General features: G+C 49.0%; 1 protein-coding gene across 2 annotated transcripts in view; it reads left to right on the plus strand.

Moving 5' to 3' along the window:
• Window positions 1-238: 238 nt before the first annotated feature.
• Window positions 239-14,325, plus strand: part of GATA2 (GATA binding protein 2) — a 47,839-nt gene continuing 33,752 nt past the window's right edge. Inside the window, exon 1 of one of the 2 annotated variants that reach the window (XM_069206245.1) lies at window positions 239-459. The gene's annotated coding sequence lies outside the window, so the exon portion shown is untranslated. The remainder of the gene's footprint in view (window positions 460-14,325) is intronic. The other variant, XM_069206243.1, reaches the window with a different exon arrangement.

Raw genomic sequence — 14,325 nt, forward strand, 5'->3', positions numbered from 1 at the left:
CAGGTCGTAAGCACACGCGGACGTGCACATACAAACATACATGTGAGTACAGGAGGTACAGGTGGAGGTAAGGGGAGAGGGTAAAAAGCGGGTCTCCAGCTGGGGGGAGTTGGACAGTGGGCGCACCCCGCTTCTCTGAGCTGTGGTGAGATCAGATCGTGGAGGATCTGCATGTGAAGAAGAGGGAGACATGAATTAGCCACAAAAGGTGCGCGGCTGACAAGGCTGCGTGCGCGCAGAGATACTGTAATGGAGTCAATGGAGGCGCGAGGACAGCTCCTGTGTGCGGGGCATAAATACACCAGGCGAGGGGAGGGGGAGAGAGAGCCCTCCTGGCAGCCACACTGCTCGGAGGAGGGCAGGGCCTGGGTGTGCCGAGATCCAGATGTGCCGGCGCCGCTGCTGGAGCTCACTCTGGCACTGGGAGAGCAGGGGAGACAGGCAGAGCGCAGGAGACAGGTAAGACTGCAAGGTCCCCTCTGTGTCACAGCTGTGACTGCTGCTAGTAATGCCGATGGACAGAGCTCACTCCTGGAGGAAGCTCATTCTGTCACTGGGAGAGACCCGAGGGGAGACAGGAAGAACCCGGGTGGCAGGGAAGACTGCAAGGTCCCCTCTGTGTCACAGCTGTGACTGCTGCTAGTAATGCCAATGGACAGAGCTCACTCCTGGAGGGAGCTCATTCTGTCACTGGGAGAGACCCCAGGGGAGACAGGAAGAACCCGGGTGGCAGGGAAGACTGCAAGGTCCCATCTGTGTCACAGCTGTCACTGCTGCTAGTAATGCCGATGGACAGAGCTCACTCCTGGAGGGAGCTCATTCTGTCACTGGGAGAGACAGGCAGAACCCGGGTGGCAGGGAAGACTGCAAGGTCCCCTCTGTGTCACAGCTGTGACTGCTGCTAGTAATGCCAATGGACAGAGCTCACTCCTGGAGGGAGCTCATTCTGTCACTGGGAGAGACAGGCAGAACCCGGGAGGCAGGAAAGACTGCAATGTCCCCTCTGTATCACAGCTGTGGCTGCTGCTAGTAATGTAGATGGGAGGGGCTCACTGCACGCTCACTCCTGGAGGGTTGTTAAGCTGGCACTGGGAGAGACCCCAGGGGAGGCAGGCAGAACCCGGGAGGCAGGGATGACTGCAAGGTCCCCTCCGTATCCCAGCTGTGACTGCTGCTAGTAACGCCGACGGACAGAGCTCACTCCTGGAGGGAGATCACTCTGGCACTGGGAAAGCAGGGGAGGCAGGCAGAGTCCAAGGGGCAGGTAAGACGGCAAGGTCCCCTCTGTATCCCAGCTGTGACTGCTGCTAGTAACGCCGAAGGACAGAGCTCACTCCTGGAGGGAGATCAATCTGGCACTGGGAGAGCAGGGGAGGCAGGCAGATTCCAAGGGGCAGGTAAGACTGCAAGGTCCCCTCTGTATCCCAGCTGTGACTGCTGCTAGTAACGCCGATGGACAGAGCTCACTCCTGGAGGGAGCTCACTCTGGCACTTGGAGAGCAGGGGAGGCAGGCAGAGTCCAAGGGGCAGGTAAGACTGCAAAGACCCCTCTGTTCCACAGCTGTGACTGCTGCTAGTAATGCCGATGGACAGAGCTCACTCCTGGAGGGAGCTCACTCTGGCACTGGGAGAGCAGGGGAGGCAGGCAGAGTCCAGGGGGCAGGTAAGACTGCAAGGTCCCCTCTGTGTCACAGCTGTGACTGCTGCTAGTAATGCCGATGGACAGAGCTCACTCCTGGAGGGAGCTCTCTCTGGCACTGGGAGAGACCCCGGGGAGACAGGCAGAACCCGGGAGGCAGGAAAGACTGCAAAGCCCCCTCTGTTCTACAGCTGTGACTGCTGCTAGTAATGTTGACGGTATGTGTTGCGGGGAGCGGACGGCTCAGCGCGCACAGAGGTCTTGGTGTGTGACAGGATCGGGTGGTCTATGTTCACTGCCTCGCCTCTGAATTACAAAGTGTGTTGTGTTTGTCTTCTTGGGCTGCTTGTTTTCTGTGAGTTAAACACACAGGTATCTTAGTTCGAGAAGTGGGAGATTGTTTTAAAAGATATTGACCAATTCTGAGTCTTTTATTTTTTTGCCCATTGCAAGTTTCTACCTTATTATAGCGGAGCACTGGGTTTGTGAATGGGCCAATCTGTCGAAATTCTTTCGGGCCCGGAGTGTATGTTTTCAGCAAGCACAATAGACAGCTTTCCCTGGGGCGGGGACTTGGAAATCTTTGGATCAGGAAGGGGCTTGTGTGATCTCCAACGCTAACCCCGAGTTAGTTGTTTTATCCGTCTGTCCTACCCCACTCTTGGTGATTCAATGGATACAATTCCTTCGGTTCTTTCGGATGATGAAAACATTCTTTAAGTCTTGGAGATTATTTTTTGTATCCGTCTTGACTGCCTCTAAGCACTACCTCTTTTCTGTTTTCCTTCTATCAATCCCAACATAATGTTTTCCAAGGAGTCATGTATTCTCATTAGGTGCCCAAAATATTTGAGCTTCATTTTTTTTAATCATAAAAGATTCTAGTGAAAGTTCTGGCTTGATCAAACATTGGTTCCTTCTTCTAGAAGTCCACGGGTATAGAAACGCATTCCCCATGCACCGGAGCTCGAAGAGATAATACATTTTACTGCCCTGGAAAGGTGCTTGTTTCCATCCTTCTTTGGATGATTGTCTAAAGTGCAGAATATGTTTTCACTCTGTTACATGTCAAGCACGGACATGAGTGATTGTAAACGCCAATGTTTTTACACAGTTTAACTCTGTCCATCGGGTACCGCAGCCATGTGTGGTACTCTCTAAAGGTTGTTTGATTTAAAGGATATGTTCATTTCCATTGGCCGCTGCTCAGAGAGCTGGTCCACGGTGGCCCCGCTTCTCCCGCTGCCTGTACATGCGGCTGGTACCCGGGCACAGCTGTCACAAGCCCCTTACTCAGCCTGCTTCTGTTTACAGCTCCTCGCATCGCCATGTTTATGCCTCTCCCTGGTGCCTTCTGGCAGACACCAGCTTCCACCGCTGCGTATACACGTGGCTGGTGCACGGTGGCCCCGCTTCTCTCGCTGCCTGTACATGTGGCTGGTACCCGGGCACAGCTGTCACAAGCCCCTTACCCAGCCTGCTTGTGTTTACAGTCCCTGGCACCGCACCGCCGTGCTTACGCCTCTCCCTGGTGCCCCCTGGCAGTCAGACATCAGCTTCACTCCTGGTGTTTCAGTCAGGGGGTGGATGTTACCTGTTTTCGGATGTTTCGTACATCCGTGATGAGGGGGCAGGGGATGGCACAGCTTCCCCGGCTCGTGGAGTTCGAAGCTCCCAGTTATTTCACGGAGTCCAGGCTCACACCAGCTGCCCTCGTCCCTCTGCAGACCCGGGATGACGGATCTCTTTTACGGGGTGCGCTCTCCCCCTACAACCAGTGGGCCTCAGTGCCGCACAGCTCAGATTCACAGCCAGCTGGCTCCGGGCAGCGGTGCGGTGGATTTTACGGTGTTTGCGCTGTAAAATCTTCACTGCGCAGTATGCTGTATTTAAATTTTTAACCCACCTTTCCCTCCTGTAATTTGCATTTAAACGCCTCGCCTAATTATCGCCCCTCCAATGCCACTGCTGTAATATTTTAGACGGCGGTCATTTTAGCGCAGAGCGTTCCCTGGGCGTTGTGGTCGCGGCATCAGCTCCCGGCCTTAGGTGAAGACAGGAGGAAAGCGAGTGCCTAATGGCGTGGGGTCCTCTGCCCTTGTGTGTGTGAGGTGGTGGCCTTGGTTTACCCCCCCCCCCCCCCCCCCAGGCCAGCGGTCTTGTTTGGATGATGGGGGGTTCCGCTGGCAGTCACGCAGCTCCTGCCCCAGAATCGGAGCTCATCCTTTGCTGGCACCCCCCACAATCACGACACAGCCCCCGGTCTCGGTGCACCTGCCCTGTGCCAGGAGGGATGCGGCTGAGTCCCGTGCAGATTTAAAAAGCTTAGCGTGGTAAGCTCCGCTGCCCTTTGTAGGGAGAAGCGCGCAGGCACCGTGGGCCCTTCTCATGGCGCCTTTTATTTACATTCATTCACAAGCGCCCAGAGTATCAACGCCTCCAAAAGTGGAGCTCCTACGGCGATTTCATTATGACTCAGTGTAGGAAGCTGCGGCATAACACAGATAGATAGATAGATAGATAGATAGATAGATAGATAGATAGATAGATAGATAGATAGATAGATAGATAGATAGATATTCGCTGCACCCCACGCTGCCAGGCAGCGATACGCACTCATTTTATCACCAGTAAACACCTTGCATAAGCTGTTTTGTCAATTTGGAAAAAGCATGGTATTCAAAACCTGTGTTTTTCTGGGGTGCCATCATTTCCAGGAGTGATCGCTTTTAAGTAATGGAAGAATAAACATGCGTGTGGTGGGTTTTGAATGAAGTATCATGATGGTCGAACAATGCCATCTCTGCAGACTGCCTTCGGTGAAGGGTAGATGTGCGGCGCTACGGAGCTGCAAGGCTGTGGCGCTTGTGTGTGTGGTGTGAAGACTGGCGGGTGTGCATTTGCAGAGACATCGGATTACGAAGCAGTGTACTGTGTGACGTGTGCATCGGATTCGGAATAGAAAAGTACACACAGGGCAGTGCTGTGCAGTGGCGCCCGGCAGTACACAATAACCCATCGAGTGGGACGAGGTTCTAGGGATGTTTACAACTATGCAGTAAAGCGCAGTGCGTGGCCGCAGGCACTGGGGCGTGCTGCCGGGAGGGGAACACAATATTTGCATCCTTTCCGCTGGCATGCAACTAGCTCATGCGCTCTTCCCCTTTTACAACCATTTTATCACAGACCGCCTCGTCGTTGTCATTTTTTCTGAGTTGGGTGTGAAGGACAGGGGTTACGGCCGGGTTAAAGGTTCTAAGTCTGTTGTGAAGACTAAGGGACAAGGGTAAAAGGGTCAGGGGTGCGGAGTTAGAGGTGAGGGTAATGTTAACGAGGTGAGCGCTGCGAGGGGGCGGACAGCCGCAGGGGAGATGTGGATTGCTAAGGGAGCTCACTCACTGGTGGGGTGGCAGAGGGAGCAGCTCCCCTACGGTAACACCCAGCATGTGTGTGCCGCTCTTCCGGACCGCAGACCTCGCACAGAAGAGCCTGCTCCTGCCGAGACTCGTGCCTGGAAACGGGGCAGGCGACGAGAAGCCAGGGACAAAGCTCAATTACTTGCAGTGACAAATTGGAAGTAAATTGCAGGTTACCAAAACGTATTTACAAGTTGTCAGCCCCTTATTTGTAAAACTGCGCCGAGAGACAGGGAGGGAGAGCTCCTTCGGAGCTGGAGACCTGCCGTAGCAGTGGCATAGAACAGCGCACTCGCCACTGATGCCAAGGCCGGAGCCTTCCTTGGCAGGTGTGCTGTGGGGTGGCATCTTTTCAAGTCGCTCTTTTTATTCCTTCTAAATAGACGATTGGCTGAGGGAGGCAGCCGTGCGCACTGGCATCCGCCCATTAGGAGCATTAACGTGCTTTACTGCACGCAGAGACAGCATGTCTGGCGTTCGGGTGCAGTGTAAAAGGATAAAAATTCAAAGTACCCACAGGGGTATTATGTGTGTGTGTCTATGTGTAAGGTGCCCAGTATGCGTGTGCGACGGTGTAGTGTATGTAATTGTAAGTTTGTGCGCGGTGCAAGTGTGTTGTGTATGCATGTGTGGGCGTTGTGTGTTTTGTGTGACGCGTGTGTACTATGCATGTGTAAGTGTGTTTACCACAGTGAGTGTGGCGCCGTGCGAAGTTGACTGGGGGGTCATACTTTGCAGAAGCGTTTATGTGTCCGTCTGTGTCTCGGGCACGCTGCAGGACGGCTGAGTTACACTTCACCACAAACGTGTAACAGTAACACCTGTCATGCAGCGCTTACACGTGAGGTGTGAAGCGCTACATCAATACAAGGTGTTACTGGCAGGCCGAAGGCAGCTCCGACTGACCCGTGGACACGCTGTGGACCGACAGAGAATGAGGTCGCAGAGGATTACCGAGGCCACTACGATATTTCGGGAAAAGTGCTTGGGTCCTATTGATGGAACATCTAACCTATATCGAATTTATTTAAACATACGCACATATATATGGAATTAAAATCGGAAGCTCCAAATAGGTAGAGAAATCCATAAGCCAACAGCCAGTGGCGTAACATAGGCCCCCGGGCGCGCGACGGGGTGGGCATTGGCGAGCTCCAGAGACGCCTTAGGTACAGTGCCCACAGGATTCTTGACCGAGCCCTGAAGGGGGTGGGGGATCCATGTACATTGCGGCCCCCCCCCCTCAATTTTCGTTACGCTACTGCTAACAGCATGACATCAACACTGACATCACAAACATTGCAAACAACCGCATCTGAAAATTGTGCTCAAGTCCCAAATGCGCCAGGGCCCCTGATATGAGGGACTTTCAAGCCCACAGGTGCGAAATTATGCAAATTATTAATCCTCTGTGATCACAACGTTCAGAATGAGAGAATTCAAACAAGATTGGTACAGGGAAGTTGATGGCCGGCCATGCTCACATAGACGAGGAGCCTAAGTGGACATTATCTGCTGTGGCGTGTTTACAGGCGATCACTCGTCCCCATCCCTCAGGGAGTGGCAGCTCAACCGACCTCACTTCCGCCCCATCATTCACTTTTCCGGCTGGTGACCGGTAGGTGGAGGCACTGCTCCATGGTTTTAGGACAGACTAGTGAGTCACCTACCTACCCAGCCTGGTTAGTATGGCAGCTCACTTCAAATGTTCACCGTGTGCTCTGGGAGTAACCGGGTTCACTTTTCATCTCTTCTTTGTATAGAGTGCATGCCTGCATCCTCTGGGATGGGGGTCCCTGTCTGCACATCACACCCTAAAACAAACTACAGTCCTGCATCGTCCCAGGGGTGAGTCCCTGTGTGCAAAGCACATCCTAGAACATGGTACAGAACTACATCCTCCCGTGCGTGGGTCTCTGGATGCACACCTCAGCCTAAAGCAGACTACAGTCCTGCATCTTCCTCAGGTGGGTCCCTGTTTGCACACTGCAGCCTACAGCAGAATACAGGCCTACGACCTCTCGGGGTTAGGTCCCTGTCTGCACATCCCACACTACAGCAGACTACAGTCCTGCTGAGTGCTTCTTGTCACCAGGCGCTGAGTAGGAGAGTGTAGGCATGTGGTGAGGCTGGGCCTGTCTCTGTGGTCCCGAAAGGGGACCAGTTAAATAGCCAGGTCTTCAGCTTCTTGCAGAATTCAAGAAGTGAGGAGGAGCCCTAATGTGTTGGGGGGAGGTTGTTCCAGGATTTGGCAGTTTGGTTGGAGAGTGATCGACCTCCTGTTCTGCTTCTGTGGATGCAGGGTGTGTGTTTGTGCAAGTGAGAGTGATGTTGTGTTGGTGGGTTAGTGGAAGTGCAGCCGGCGACTGAGGGATGCAGGTCCCGTGTTGTGTAGTGACCTGAATGCGTGTGAGACGTTTGAACTGATAGCGCTTCTAGATGGAGAAGAGGTGGAGCTCTCTGAGGAGTGGTGTGGTGTGGGTTCGGCCCTGCAGGTCGAGGACAAGTCTGGCTGTGGCATTTTGGGTGGTTTGACATCTGTGAACGAGTTAGGTTGGGAAGCAGACATAAAATGCATTGCCGTAGTTCAATCCGCTTTTAATTAAGGACTGTGTGATGGTATGTCTGGTGTCCAGTAGGGGCCAATTGAAGATTTTACATAACATGCAGAGGATGTGGGAGCATGAAGAGGTGATGGTATTGACCTGGGACTTCATGGTGAGGTTGGTATCCAGAAGGAGGCCTAGGTTGCTAGCGTGGTCGGTTGAGGTGGGTGCGGGTCCAAGTTCATTGGGTCACCAGGTGGAGTCCCAAGGTGAGTTCTTATTCCCAAAGATCAGCGCTTCAGTTTTGTCAGTGTTGAGCTTGAGGCAGTTTTCTTTCATCCAATTGGCCACGCTAGTCATCCGTTGCTTGAAGTTTGTCTTGGTGGTGAAAGTGTCCTCTGAGAGGAAAAAAATGAGCTGGGTATCGTCGGCGTAGGAGATGATGTTAAGTCTGTGGGATAGGGGGATATTTGCCAGAGGAGTAATGTATATGTTGAAAAGTGTTGGGCTTAGTGATGATCCATGTGAGACTCTGTAGATGAGGTTGTTGCATCCTCCCGGGGTAGGTCCCTGTCCGCACACCCCACCCCAGAGCAGACTACAGGCCTTCACTTTCCCATGGATGGGTCCTTGTCTGCACACCCCACCTTAGAGCAGACTACAGCCTACATTCTCCTTGGGGGTGGGTCCCTGTCTGCGCAACCAACCCTAGAATAGGCTACAGGTTTGCATCCTCCTGCGGTGGGTTCCTTTATGCACATCACATCCTTGCAGGGCACAAGTCTTCATTCTAATTTGGGAGGGAGCCTGTTTATTGGGTTAGGAGACGTCAGTTGGGTCACCACCACCGTTCATTCAGCCAAGACAGTGACCTACACCAGCTTGGATTACAGGAGGGTCATATTTATTCAGAAAAATACAATATTAAAACAATACATTTCTCACCCACTAAAAGAATAAACGTTTTTAAAACAATATGTACACAGATGTCATTGTTTCAAATTAAGCTAAGGCAATTTCAACATCCGAGGCTTATGGAGTAATCAGTCTTTTATGATTATTAGCGACATTCTCGAAGATAATCAAATTATTTGACTAGCTGCTTGTAAGCCCCACATGGTGGTGTTTTGTATGCCCATGGTCGAAAATGTTTGAGTCGCAATTTTAAAGAAAATTATTGTGGATAATCTTGGGATGCCAAACTGTGCTTTGAGCGGGTTCCACTACATATGACTCTACTATGGTAAAATAGATGGACATAGTGATTAACTGACTTTCTTTAACTGCAGTAACTTGTAACTGGCCACGTGATGACTAATCGTGATTTACCTGTGAGTTCAATTCTTCTAATGCAACATTTTAAGTAATCAACAGTACATATATTTCGCTCAATTGGATAACAAAATACTTATGTTTAGGGGGAATTGCTAAAGCACGTCTTTGCATAATACCAAGCCAGGAGTTGTTAATCTAGAAAGTGGTGTTTAGAAGATACAAGGCAGACCTAGTGTGGTTATAGGTATTTAATCTGCAATATTGTACCAGTGATTACTGGAAGACTGCAAAGCAGGGGGTGTCTTTTTTTATTTCTCCCCTTTAACTTTACGCCCTGCTTCAAGCTGCTCCCAAAAGTGGGAGCATAGAGGAGTAGGTGGCATGGTGGTGAGGGACACCCCTGGGACAAAGGCCGCGGGCAAGCACTCCTTGGTTCTAGGAGTACCCTGGGTCACGACTCCTGGGGCGCCAGGAAGCAGTGATATCAGGGTGCATCTGACCACTGGTCTCAGTGACTGTTGTAACTCTGCCTCCAAGGCTACTCTATGTGGGTAAGTTTGTCGCAGATCGCTTCTTTTACCTTAGACTCAAGTACGGATTGAAATCTAGGGAGCGTCAATAATTCCATGTACTCTTAGCCCTCTTGGTTGCTGAGCATGGTCGCTTGTAAGGTTTCTACTACTGAGACTTGAAATTGTCTATGGGAGCCGAGAGCTAGGCCTGGACTGGAGACACCAGGTATGAGTTTTTCCAGGACTTTTTGCCAATGGATTGGCTGTGGGCTGTACAAGTGTGTGCAGCACTCTTGTACAATTTAATTTTAGAACTAAAGTAAGTTAACTAAAGTATGAATTGATGGGTATAATAACTCCATACTTTTTCTTGTCTTTATATATTTATATTTACTAATATCAAATCAGTTTAATAAGTAATCGAATTGCACCATTTTATTCTACATCGCTCTAACTCGGGCACAAGACTGTGTCTATGTTGCTTACACTGGTGCCCTAGAGGCACAACATAGATAGAGGGGCATAAGGTCAGAAACCCAACAAGTTAAATTTAATGCTGTTAGGAACAATAAACATCATGTAGGTTCGATGCTTCTGCCGCATACTGTAATTTAATAGAGCAGGGCACCCTGTGAGTGAGAGTGGCACCAGAACAAGAAAGGAGAAGGATTAACAGCAGTCGCTGTGGGTGGTGTAGAGCATCACATCCCTGGTGCTATTTAATTACTACATCTGTTTTTCTAAAAACACAACCAGGCATTCTTGAACAAGCGTTCATCAACCATTCAGTTTAATGACATCATGATAATTCAAACTATTATTGTAAAGTTACGTTCTACACTGTCTACGTCCCCCAACCAAAACATGCAGGTTACATGTCAGCCACCCCGAGGGTTCCACCTAACAGTTCCAAATATGCCAAATCAGGGCCTCCCCAGCCGCCCTTCTGGGAGATAACCCTGGGTACCTGGAATAGAACACAGGCAAGGGATGCTGAGAGAAAGAAGCAGCCAAGCTTTAAAGAACTGATATTTATGGGGTGTGGTCTCGAACAGTGAAGCCTGGGCAGAAGAGGCCACGATCATATGTCCAGAGAGGATAAGTGAACCACCTGTGCTTCACTTACTTCACATATTTATTGTTTTTAGTCATGGCGGCCATAACAATTAACAACACAGATCAAAACAGAATGATCATAATAAAAACCCACAGTTGATTCTTGAGTTCACATGAAGTTAAAAAACAAATAGTTTAATACATCCAGCAACTTTGGGGGTTACCGTTGTGATTGACCATATGACCAAATTAGAATTTTGCATTTTTTGAGGGAATTCTCAACTGAACAACAGGCCAATCCTGTGTGCTTCACTTTGATGTGTTAAGTGTGTGATGTAAGGTAAAAAAAAAAAAGATGGTAACTTAAAAACAGTTGGGATTATGGTCGTAAAATAAGGATGTCTAATGCTTTCATGAGTTGATCTGTAATTTACACTAGGTTTCCTGTGCTGACTGTAAAGTGCTGGTGGGTGAAACTAAATAACTTGTGCTTCACATACTCATACAGAGGCTACTATCACTAAATACACCAACAGAGACATGTCAGCTAACCTCACCTCCCCAGTTTAAATCAATAATTGTAATTCTAATACTTATTGTTCTAGCTCACTTTCAAAACCCTGCTGTGTTAAGTGCGGACTGCTGCTACTAATACTATTACAGTGATTGCTGCCTGATGTAACTCTATGTGCCATGTAATGGTAACTATGCATCTTATGGAAAAAAAAGACTCTTAAAAATGGAATGAGAACAAATAACTATGAATAAATATAGACAGATAAGCCAAATACCATAAATGGGAACACTTGTCATGTGCAGAAGTTCCTTAGCTACTCCAGGCACCACATCTGGGTTATGTATGACCACAAGTGGGTATTGTTTGTAATTCTTGTGTCACAATTTAATAAATGTGCTTATAACATCTTCTAAAGTACTAGTATGTGGTCCACTGAAGACACTTCTACTGGCCTCACAAAATATGATAGGCTGGCTACACATGGATGGATCTGCTAATCCATTCTAGTTTTAGAGCACAAGCTTCCATCCATGTGTCAGATGCTAAGTAAACAAACTATGAGCCAAAATGCATTGTTTTTTATTGCAACATTTATATTACTACCCATATGTGGGGCACTAAAGCACTTACCTACATAGGTAGCACACACCACCTTACAGGGTGTGTGATTGGAAGGGCGTTGTCTTTGTTGTGATTCTGTGTGGAAAGGGCTTCCGAGTCCTCTGTGAGTATTACTGAGGAGTGGTTATCCTGTTATGGGTCACAGTGCATAGCTGCTTGATGAAGCAGTTTGAGATTCAGTCATGCAGTTTATGATTTTTGGTAAACTGGAAGCTTTGAGCAGTTCTGCCCGCCCCTTTATGGTATTTTTTAAAGCACCACTAAGCTACCTTACAGGTTTGTGGATTTTGAGATGTCTTGTTTAAATTATTTCAGAACACTAAATAGCCCATTCCAGGAGCACACTGACTCAAAGGGTATGATGAGTCTCCCGCCCCGATTCTAAGACACGAAGTGTGAAACGACTGCATGGCTACAACAAATTCTTAATAAGCTTTTCCACACACGTTTCTTCAGGTTGCAGAGAGATACCTGATTCTTCCAGCCAGTAATTCCGGACATAAAAATTGCATGAGGCTATGGCTGCAGCAACAGACAAGCTCCCACCCCGTTTTGTTTACAAGGGGTGCATACAATGCAAGATGCAAATAAAGTCCTCCCCTTTCCACCACACCCTCCCCAACCTTGCCTCACCCACAGAGCTCAGAGCAGGTGGGAAATATATACATTAAAACCCCATGGAATTGAGAATTCCATCTGGTTTAATGCCCAGGAAATCAATCCCACACAGGGATTCCGTATTCTATGGGGTTTTACTAGTAATTGCATTGAACTGGTGCATACTTACTGGAGGGTAACACTGAAAATTGCATAAGAGTTTACTGTTACCCCTGTGAAAATGGCTCCCGACGCACACAAGAAGCACAGTCGCCCAGGCCCTCATAACCAGAAGACTCAACTATGGCAATACACTCTACATCAGCATCTCCAACCTGGTCACTAAAAGCCTCCAGACCATCCAAAACACTGCCACCAAACTCATCCTAGATGTCCCCAGAAGCATTCACATCACTCCCTACCTCAATGAACTACACTGGCTACACATCTAGCGATGTTGCAAATTTAAGCTGCTCAACCACGCCTACAAAGCCCTCCACAACACTAGACTAGCATACCTCACTTATACCAACCTTCCAGACAGCTACACTCCACAGAAGTCAGGAAGGCAAGCCTTCTTTTCTTCTTCATCGGCCAAGAACACTTCTTAATTTCTGGAAGAAATGGAAGACCTGGATGTTCAACTAGGAGCACCGCCTTACCTACATACCTGCTCCAACGTCTGCATACCCTTATGGGTGATACTGTGCCACTCAAGTCGATATGACATAACACCATGAGTGAGGGAAGGGTGCTCATCGGTAGCCTAAAAGCACTATAACAGTTACTAAGAGTGGAGGGCCCAGTTTACAACGAACCAGGTAAATACACTGCAAAGTAAAAGTGCTCCAACACAACGCTATTATTCCGTGTCTCATAATCATTGATATGATACAAACGCATCATTGGGATGAGCTGATGCCTGTACCAAAGATGTTTAATACAGACAAATGTGTACAAGAGCGACCCAATTAGGACCTGCCCTTCGCGCACAGATACTATGCCCCAACCCAGGCCCATCGCCCTAGACCATTGCCCCAGTGGAGTAAACAAGATCCAGAGCCACACCCACAAATCCGCGTAAAATTTTGAACGAATTCTTTGGCAAGGAAATGACATTTTTCAGTGATGACAAACAGTCCATTCCTCCAAGAATGGATGACAAACAAAGGACAATACCGCAACACGGATTGCATGAACACGGTCGGGTCAGGAAAGCAGAGAGGTCAAAGAAGGTGAAGCCTGTTGTGGCCTAGCCCCCCACTCAAAGGAGACTCCGCCTTGACACGCAAACCATTGGTGTTCACTTCTCAGGAAATGACGTCACCAGCAGCTCAGACGTTGTCTAGATGTTGGGAAGCAGCCAGGGAAAGAGGGGTCAAGTACTTGGCGGCCTATAGGGCCGCTGTTCCGCAGTGTTTTATATGGGCACGTACCACGAGCACATGCAACCCTTTCATTTGTATCAGCACTGATGCAATAATTTCAGTGGAAGATTTTCGCACTAATCAATTGCTAGTAGGTACTCTTGCACTCCTATACTCTCCTTACAGGGGGGAGGTGTACCATACATTGTTGATGCCTGGATACAATGTGGTTGGCTGACATAAAACTACACCACCATGCGCCACATACGGGGCCTCGGTCTTCAGGGTGGTACATGCAATGTTACACCTTTGCTGGCACATCTGGTCTGTGAGCTACATATTCAAGGAAGTATGGGTGGTTAGATAGATGGACGGGTTAGTGGAAGGAAGAGTGGTTGGGTGGAAGGAGGGAAGGATAGATTGTTGAGCGGATTTGGTGGGTGCCACATTGCTGGATGAATGGGTGGATGAACAGATTTTGTGGCAGCCATATGGTGGTTGGGAAGTCTGACGGGACAGTACGGCATCTCAATGCTTTATTAAGTGGGATGGGTGGCAGGATGGATGCATTTACTAAATGGTGGGTAGATAAATAAACATACGAATGCCAGGATAGGTGAACAGATGAATGGACGGATTGATGAATAGTTGGACACATAAAAATTGATGGGTGAATTTACTAATGAATGTATGGCTTGGGTGTGCAGTTGGGGGAACGGGTTGATGAATGGTTGGGAGGAGCCCACTTTTCATGGAGTTGTGCTATGTTCACTGAGGAG

Source organism: Pleurodeles waltl, chromosome 9 (assembly GCF_031143425.1).
Source record: "Pleurodeles waltl isolate 20211129_DDA chromosome 9, aPleWal1.hap1.20221129, whole genome shotgun sequence".
Taxonomy (NCBI): Eukaryota; Metazoa; Chordata; class Amphibia; order Caudata; family Salamandridae; genus Pleurodeles; species Pleurodeles waltl.